Here is a 10,251-nt window from a genome sequence, read left to right as displayed (position 1 = left end):
CACACACACACACACACACACACACACACACCTAAAGCAGATAGCTAGCTAACCCCATTTTGTAAAGCATGAAATACTCCCAAATTACACTACAGCTTCTTTGCCACTGTCAAATACTCAAATATGTGTATTTTAGTGTTGCGTAATGACCTCTCACACATGTGCTACTTGCTTGTTCTCCATTTCTTAATTCAATTTTATTCACCAAATAGGACAGCCAGGCATCACAGTCAGCTACTAAACAGCATCTATAGAACAATTCAGCTGCTTCACATTATCTAAGTTCTGGTCCTCCAGTCAACAACTCACCCTGCAAGTCCTTTAAGAAAACCCCATTATAAATAAAGTACACTGACAACCCCTCTCCTCACTAACCTCACAAACTGGCAACAGAGGAGGTGATGCAACAGTCAATAGCATCCTGGCTCTGTCAAATGTAACACTGTAGATGTGCCCTATCTGCTGAAATTACCCTTATTTTACTGTCCAAAATGGCCCGCAGAGGGAACTTATTCAGATGCAAAGGAAATGACCCAAACTCAAAAATGTCCTCTAAAAACAGCAGGGAGGAGATGAGCACAGCACTATTTTAACACTGTATCTGATTCCAGCTAGTTTTCCAGCTGGGGGTGAGAGTAGGTGATGTTACACTGCAGCGTATTCTCATCAACGGGCCCCTATCATATTGGACAGAAACCTATGCCTATGGAGGAAACACCGTCCCTGTTAAGTAATATTTCTGCGGCACGAACAGCACTCTCCTTGTTGACAGTCTTGTGTTTCGGGACCCATCCACCACCCTGACCTCCTCCCTATGCAGATGTTCACACTTTTACCCCTGTTTTCCACTGGGCGCCTCTTCGGTGTGTTCCGGTGGCGCCGTGGCAAAAATACCGAAGATGGCGAAGCCAGTGATGCCAAACTCAAGGCTGAAAAACGGCAGTTCACAAACCAATGGGTGATGTCACGGATGCTATGTCCACTTTTTTAGTTTACAGTCTATGGATGATATGTGTGAACCATTACAGGATTTATGAGCTTCTCAAGCCAAAAGTTACTTCTAGCTGAAACTATGGCCTGCCAACGTGCAAACACTGCCCAGTGCAGCCCTGATCATGTATGTCTCATCAGGTTCCAATTCCATTACACTGTTGCATTTTGATGATGAATTATGGAAATCACACACACACACACACACACACACACACACACACACACACACACACTGTACAAAATCAGCATAAGGGTTTAGGTAGAGAACCTGCTGGTTGTCTCGGTCTTTTCTTTCTGTATATGTTTGCTTTCTACGAGTCCCATATGACTCTCTTCAAAGACATAATAGGTTGTTGTTATATTTACCCCTTTTTGCTGACAGTCTTTGTTACACAGCCTGTTGTTTTACTTTTTTTTTTGATTGCTAAACCACAGTGGGCACAACTGGAGTCACACGTGCAAAACTCAGTCTACAGTCTGCACAGCAGCAGTTCACATGGACCAAACTCTAGTTCCTTTTCATGGCTAGAAAACACTTTTCAAAACTCCACACACTTATCCCATGACTTTAATCACGACCTGCACAACTCTGTGGATTTACAGCACTTTGTTCAGATGCTAACACACTGCTGTCAGAACTGTATACCACACATTCAAAACAGAATAGATTTCAGTCTGGTGCCTATCAAACACTGCTGATTGTAATTTTAAGTGAAAGACTAAGCAGGTGTCTTGTTTTATACTATATCTTTTTTTTTATACACTATATCTTTACTATAGTAAAACTGCATTCTTAAGTAATGGAGGTGAAAGCAATGGAAACACTGCATTCATTAGTATTTAGAGATGATGCAGACACATAATGTGATGAAGAAAACTTGATGCTGGAGAGAGGCAGGATCAGTCACACTATTCTAGGCTACTGTCATGTACCTTTAGTTTTTTTTCCCAGTAATTCCATAAATTACTAGAGATAAAATACTATATTGAAGCAAATTGCTGATTTTTATTCCTTTTTGTTTACCTTACATAAAAATTGGTATATTGTAAGATATATCTCTTTTCTTTAAAGAAAGTATGGAGTAGTGTAAAGTCACTCAAATTGTTCAAACTGTAAAGATGAAAAGTTATTAATTTCTGTATTGGTGTTTGATGCTGGTGTTTTGACTCAGTGTGTTCTGAGTGACAGTGTGTGTTATCTAGAGGAGAATGGTTCATAGTGTTTGGCTGCTCTGAGCCTGTTTTCAGATGTGTGTTAAGTGTTGTTTAGTGTGTTGTGTTGATTGGAATGAGTTTGGAATGACTTCACGAATGAGTTGAACTGTGGAGCAGGTGACTGTTGGTAGTGCAGACTGTAGTGTGAGTTTTGCACATGTGGCTTCAATTGTGTCCACTGTCGTTTATCTCCCTTATAGATTTGTGTCTTTGCAGTCTGATCCCACAGTAAGTATAAACAGATGTTCTCAATCACAATAACACAAAAGGCTGCTCAGTATTCTTGATTAACGCAACGCCATCAGTTGAAGGGCGTTTTCACACCTGTTGTCTGTTTGCTCTGGCCCCCATCAGTTGATGAGTTGTAATGAGGTGTCCTTTGGTAGAAATAAAATAGTTCTGATATTGAACTGATCACAAGCAGGTCTGTGGATTATCTCAAGAAACCATTACCACTAACAACTCAAAGAAAAACATCACGCTATTATTAACATTCAAGAAATAGTCCTGTTTAAAAAGTACAATATAATAGACTCATGCAAACCTGTGTTACAATTAATTCAGATCTGCCTGTCAGCTGGGGATTGATAATGGAATTAGATCGCAAATTGAAGTGGATACTGACAGTTACGATTGTCCGATTAAATCATGAATCAATTGATTGACAATACTGCTACACGTGCGCAGAGAACAGTTGATCTATTCTCCATATTAAACTCGATATCTCTCTCTCTCTCTCTCTCTCTCTCTTTCTCTCTCTGAGTGCACGCTGCATACACACACACAGAGGCAGAAAAATTAGCCAAAAGATGAAACAAATTTAGTTAACTTCTGTCTTGCTAACATGCATGAGCTACTAGCTTATAAGTTCATGGCATCATGGCCAGGCAAATCAGGCTAATGTACTGTACTTAATGGAGACCCTCCAGGTGAATACAGTAAACTCTGTCTAATAATAACATCATCACAATTGTCACATTAATATGCAAATAATGTGTTAACTACTTAAAATGCACTAATTTGCATTTATTTGACAAGGTACTGCAGGTGACCTGGATAAACAAAATAACTACAACATATCAGCACCAGAACTTCCCCAATTAATGAGTTAAGAGTCTTTCCCCTTTAAATGTAAGGTTTAAATATGTAGATTAATTTAGAAGAGATCTACAGATGCAGCCTAAAACAAATAAAATCTAATTTGTTTTTTGGAAGTTTTACTCCCCTTAGCGTAAAAGAAGACATGGAAGCAAAACAGACCAAAATCTTTCAATTGAACACATGAAAAAAGCGTCCTGCATCAAACAGTAACTGCATTATTTGGATCTAATAATAACATGGTTTTTCCTATAAAATGAACAAAATTGCAGCAACAGCCTTGTTCACTTTGGTGTGAAAATTTTTGTTGAGATTTTTCAAAAAGATGTTTGTTGAAAAACTGTTAAAGCTTACATACTATGCTAATTTTCAGTTTCATATTTATATTTTGAGGTTGTATTAGAATAGGTTTACATGGTTTCATTTTCAAAAAACATATTTTTGTTGTACTGCACATTGCTGCAGATCCTGTTTTCACCGTGTGTGTTTAGGTCTCTGTTTTACCTACGGAGTGAAACATCTCATTTCTTACTATCTTTGTTGGGAGTTGCACATGCTCAGTAGCTAGTAATCACATCAGCTAGATAACTCTTTCTCCAACTTTGGTCAGTCCCAGTCAGGATTAGCTGGGAGACTTCTTCTAAACGAGGGCCGCTTGTGGAAAACCTGAAGTACAGCAACATGGAGGCAGTTCTTTTGTAGATTATGGTGAACTAGAGTGTGTTGTAGCAATGTTTTGCCATTGAGAACAAGCTAGCATGCTATTGCTAGCATGCCAAAGTTAGCCACCTTGTCCCGGCTAGTAAAGTAGAAAGCCGTGCAGATTGTTAACAGTTCACCCGGAGACTGAAGGCAGAGGACATTCAGAAACCCGAAACCAGAATCTCACTCAAAACAGCATGGATCTTTTTTTTTTTTCAAAGTTTATTTTTTTGTGTATGGAGGCACCAGAGACACTAAACAACACCCTAAATCCTGGAAAAAGTTAGATATATATTCATAATATGGACTAGGGCTGTGCAATTAATTGAATTTCGGTTTCGGTTTCGATTTTGGCTCCCAACGATTACCAAAATAGTACAATCGAGTAAAAACGATTATTTTGCCATGTTCTGTTTTGTAATTTCCTCGTGTGTTCTGAATGGCGCGCGCACACACGTCATGCGCACATCCGCCCCTCCCGAAGCCAAACGCTTTCAGCCTACACTGTCAGGGAGGCAGGTCGCGTGCATGTTACTCGCTGGAATTTAAAAACTTAGCGAGAGTAAAGATGGCAGAAGGAGGGCAGCCACAGCAGCGTTTGGTAAGCAAAAAAGGCAAAACCAACTCCACTGTCTGGGAACAGTTTGGCTTCGAGGAATCCGACGACGAGCAGAAACATGCTACGTGCAAGATTTGCTACATGGTAGTGGCTGCAAGTAAAGGGAACACCACGAATTTGTTTAACCACTTGAAAATTAAACACAGAGTGACCTATGACAATTTAATAAAGAAACAGAAACGGCAATCCACTCCCTCAACATCCTCCGTAACCCAGACATCCATAACAAACACACTGTACAGCGCAACTCCTTATCCGTTGAATTCGGAAAGACGCAAAATAATAACCGAGTCTGTTGCCTATTATTTAGCTAAAGACATGCGCTAATAGTTAACTTATTTGCTGTTAATGCTGGGGCCTGATGATGGGCCAGCCTTTTATATTCGTGGATTGAGTTGCTGGAATTTGTTTATATTTTGCCAAAATGTTGCCTGTTTTAAAGAGATTGTGGAAGTAAATACAGGGAATAAATACTTTTATACTTTTATTTGAAATTTATATTCATATTTATTTTAATAGTTCAAAAAGTACAATAAATGTTCAATGTTTTAAGAATTGTTGAAAGGTGTCTTTTTAATTAATGCAACACGTTTCCAAAGTCATGTAAAATAATCGTGTTACATAATCGTGATTTCAATATTGACCAAAATAATCGTGATTATGATTTTTCCCAAAATCGAGCAGCCCTAATATGGACACTGTAAGTTTAATTTATTCCAATAACACCAAAATAATAAAAATGATTCATTGCCAATTGCAAAATAAATACAACTATGTCCATCTCCTTGGTGCAGTCACCTATTCTAAATGCTTGAAACTATACATAATGCTAAAACTTCTCTGTGTGAACTCCGTTTTGTTGAGTATATCCATTAAACAATCGCGTAAGGGAAATCAATTAAATTGGTAAGGCAGTCAGAGTTGTGTTAATATATTTAACATTTAGTTTCCATAAAAAAAATAAAAAAAAATTGAGTTATTAACTATTAGGCCTTTTTCCCTTGAGCCCCTGCAGCCAAAAATGTCTGTGGACGTTCCGGTTTCCCAGTAATGTCATGTCATTCCAACGCCCAGGAGTCATAAACAGCATGGCATTTTCAGACCTTTTCTTTCATCAACGTTCTTCGTTTTGAAAATACCACACAGGAAATCAACTAAAAAGCCTCTCTGTTCAGCCAATCCTTGAAAAAGGCATGATGATTCTGATCTGCATAATTGCGATTCCATGTGTAGTGTCAAATTGCAGATGGTGAAAATGCCAGCCACGCACTCCGTCCTTTTCAGAATTGATTCAAGAGTTATTTAAGATTTGATCCACTTTTGTAAACAAGACACGTTGTTGTTGTTGTTGTTGTTGTTGTTGTGTTTACTGATGTGTCTACAATTTCTTTATTAAATCCACACAGATTTTTTTTTTTAATTATACGCTAACTTTATAGTTTTGCGAGTAGGGCCCGACAGCCAGGGCCCCTAAAAGCATCCGATTGGTTGAATTTACTGGTGCAAAACCGTGCATGTATTGCTAGCTGGCTAGTCTTGCACTGCCAGACCTTCCACCACAACTGTGCAAAGGAGGTTCTGTCTAGTCCACACTGCATTTTGGGATGGGAGAGAAACGTGTTCTGGTTTATTGGCATTTCTTTAAACCAATCACAGTTGTCTTGGGCGGCACTAGGCGCCGAGCGGAACCACGGTGCCGCTGCAAAATTGCCTCGGGAAGGAACATGTTTTAGAAGAACATGTGGACGTTCAAAGGTTGTTTCAGTCATGCAACAGAAAACTTAGAAAAGAGTGACATCCGGCCATATTTCCGGCGGCCCCTTACCAATCCTGTCGTGGATCTAGACTACTAGCTAGCTAATGAGGGACTGATACTGTCAACTTAATTTATGGTTACAACGGTAGTCATTTCACACTGGAAATAAAACGCTTGGAACCACGTCATCCCTGACTGACGTTTATTGGCAGTGCACCGTTCACTGCATGTGTTTCGCTTTAATATTACTCCGTCGTGAGTGGGCCATTTGATGTTACGGTAAGAAATATTTGACATTGTAATTTGGTGGTCCAAATGTTGGTATGGTAAGATAGTCGTAACTCAGATCTTCATTGGTTGTGTGATTTACAATTGCATTATTCAGCTGGTGATCCCGGTGATCCATTGGTCACCGCAATCACAGTGTCTCCCCTCTCTCAGTCATGTGCAGTTGAATTGCGCATTGAATTATTTTATTTTCCCGTATAAATATTTGGCAACCCTATCAGAATTTATATGCCGACAATGGCCACTGATGCCCATTATCTCTGATTGGAGCTTCACGCTTTGTTGAGTCAGCTAACTCAAAAAAGCCTCGCTCTGTCAAAACTGCTTTGTGGTACACCCCTCAGGTCTAATTATCCCCAGGTCTATTCGGACATTTTCTAGGTCTTTTTACGATGGGGTATTTTATGATTAATAAATCATACATTTGTGATTAAATGATGCACAGGTTCAGATATAGGTTTTTATTAGATCAGGTCCAAAATAAGATTTATACCTGTAGCATCATCCCCACACTAACATAGACCCTTGCCCATGTCTCTAGTCCGAACTAACTGCCTTCCCCGCACTAGGTGGGAGACATTCCCTGCTCTGGTATAATACCAGCATTTTGCATGAGCAAGTGGAGCCTCTGTTTAACTAGCGCAGAGGGAGGCCATGTTTTCTGGACAATCAGGACAGTATGAACGGGATGTCAGGGTGTGTGTGTGTGTGTGTGTGTGTGTGTGTGTGTAAGAGGACGGTCAGCGGTGGACCTACAGCGCTAACTGCTCTCTCTCTTTTCTCAGGGCAGACTAAAGAGAAGCAATTAGCACTTCCTTCTTCCTGCTGGGCTTCACACCCTGCACACAGCCCTGAGGAGGAAGAGCCTTTCCTTCAGTACATGTCTTGCACGCACGCACGCACACACACACACACACACACACACAACACACGCTCAACCCCCCACACACCAACACCCGCTCCGACACACACACGCTCACAACAACACCACCCACGCTCCACACACACACACACATACACACACACCCTGTCTCCAGGTTTTTTTATATACAGTACAAGTAATCATGTTGTTTCGAAAGAAGTTATTTACCATTCCTTTCCTCTCTCCAGTCTCTCCTCTCTGTCTTTCTTGCTGGTAATCGTTATTTCGGGGCGCTACATGGGTTTCATAGCAACAAGAAGAGGGGAATTGACCCTCCCCAGGCTCAGATTCACCCTCTTTCTCCCTTTGTACACCATTAACACACACACACACACACACACACACACACCACGCACGCCACGCACACACACACACACACACACACACACACACACGCTTTGTCTGTTTGAGAGTTAGGATTTGTTCTAGGCTGGTACTTCCCTCTTAGTCTAATTATCTTTCAAACAATTCTATCAGCAGGAGGGGAAAGTGTGTGTGTGTGTGTGTGTGTGTGTGTGTGTGTGTGGTTGGTGTGTGTGTTGTGTCGTGTGCGTGTGCGTGTGCGTGTGCGTGTGTGTGTGTGTATGTGTGTGTGTAGTGTGTGTGTGTGTCTCGCGCCAGGGAGTTTTCACCTAATAATGAGAAACAGACTGAGCTGTCGGGTCTTGTCATTTCTCCCTACCATCACTGCAGCCCACCTGGAACCCCCCCCCCCCCCCCCCCCCCCCACACACACGACAACACACAGACAGACAGACAGACAGACCGACTCACTAAAACACACACACACACACAGACAGACAGACAGACTCACTAACACTAACACACACACACACACAACCACACACACACACACACACACACACACGGATGCTGCATGATTGCTGAGGTGGTTATGGCACAGTGGATATAACACATGCCTTTGGTGTGGGTGATCTGGGTTTGATTCCCACTGTGATCGACCAATGTGTCACTGAGAAAGACACTTAACCCCTAATTGGATAAAAGTGTCAGCTCAATGACATGTAATGTAATGTATGCACACAGATGTGTATATTAATTTGGCTACTCCCTCAAGTAGCATTGTTAAAACGGCTTCCTCAGCTGTTGACAGGATCTTCTTGTTGGCCAGTGTCTACTCTGCTGAAGTGTCTTCAAGCAAGACACTGGATTTAAGTGTCTCTCTCATATAGATTTGTGTCTTTGCAGTCTGATCCCACAGTAAGTATAAACAGATGTTCTCAATCACAATAACACAAAAGGCTGCTCAGTATTCTTGATTAACACAACGTCATCAGTTGAAGGGCGTTTTCACACCTGTTGTCTGTTTGCTCTGGCCCCCATCAGTTGATGAGTTATAATGAGGTGTAGTTCGGTAGAAATAAAATAGTTCTGATATCAAACTGATCACAAGCAGGTCTGTGGATTATCTCGAGAAACCATTACCACTAACAACTCAAAGAAAAACATCACGCTATTACTAACAGTCAAGAAGGAATACTGGATTGCCATGTATTCCTAGTTTTCGGTTTCAAAAGCTGTCCTTGGTGCAATTGTGGTGCAGGAAATTGCTAAAGATGCCTGCTGAAAAACACTGCATTCACAAACCATGTTGTTGTAAAATCAGACCACCGAACATGGCCACCCAAGGATAATGTGATTTGGTTGGTTATTGCATTCAAAAGGGTGTTATTTATTAAAGCAACACTGAATAACTATTGTACCTTAACATAACAGCTTCAAAATTATTTTACAACACTGACCTCTAAAAGAGGGAACGTTGCCTCAGTCTTTCCCATTGTAGGCCCAGATCGCCTATTTTTAATATCTTAACAGAAAGAAATGGAAACTTTTAATGTACCAATAAATAGGATCCGAATTTGAAAGGTCCTTTAGACATTTCTATTCCCAACTCATATATTCTATACAACATCTTCCTTCTCCACCTACCCTCTTTTCATAAGGCTGTTTGTGTGTCTTCTATGAGAAGTTTTTATATATATTTTTTTAATCGCCTGTTCTTGCACTATAGAACTTTGGCGAGCGGGAACAATCGGCCTGGAGAAGTGCTGTAAAGCTTTACGGAAACAAGTCACTGATTTTGGGGACACTGGATCATGTTTCATGGAGAAAACGTTGCCCTTTGAGGTCGTCCAGTTTCTGCTCCGCCAGTCAACAGTGAGTCAAGTGCAACATGGTTAGTCCATGTGTATTTAATGAGCTGCAGCAAGACATGCACAACCATCACTGTAGTCTTTCACATCCAACAGAAACACTGTTCAAATACCCAGAAACCCAGCACAGTAAAAGTTTATACACGGAGAGCGTGCAGTTAGAATCACCGTCCTCCTAATTTTTAATGAAACCTGACATGTGGGTCATAATTTTTCTTAATGAGAAGGATATGAGTCTCTCTCCATCTCCTGAGTGACAGATGGTTCCCTTGTGTAAACAACACAACGTCTGTCTCTCTGGATGAAGAGATGAGCCACAGTGGATCATCATTCACTCTTATCTATTTTCTGTCTCAGCGGAGAGTGGAATGATATGTAATCATCATCAATCTGCTGACTGAACATAATAATGTTATTATTAGAGGAGTGTGGCTGCACACAACACAATGGCTAGAATGGTGTATATGTGTGTGTGTGTGTGTGT

The 10,251-nt window shown here is 40.8% G+C and overlaps 1 protein-coding gene across 1 annotated transcript in view; it reads right to left on the bottom strand.

Annotated features, from left to right (window-relative positions):
• The window catches only part of necab2 (N-terminal EF-hand calcium binding protein 2), a 219,507-nt gene that overhangs the window by 134,395 nt on the left and 74,861 nt on the right, over positions 1 to 10,251 (bottom strand). The window lies entirely within an intron of this gene.

This window comes from Etheostoma spectabile, chromosome 8 (assembly GCF_008692095.1).
Source record: "Etheostoma spectabile isolate EspeVRDwgs_2016 chromosome 8, UIUC_Espe_1.0, whole genome shotgun sequence".
In the NCBI taxonomy this organism is placed as follows: domain Eukaryota; kingdom Metazoa; phylum Chordata; class Actinopteri; order Perciformes; family Percidae; genus Etheostoma; species Etheostoma spectabile.
Note: the sequence above shows the minus strand (reverse complement) of the source record. Positions and strands in the feature narration are given on the sequence as shown.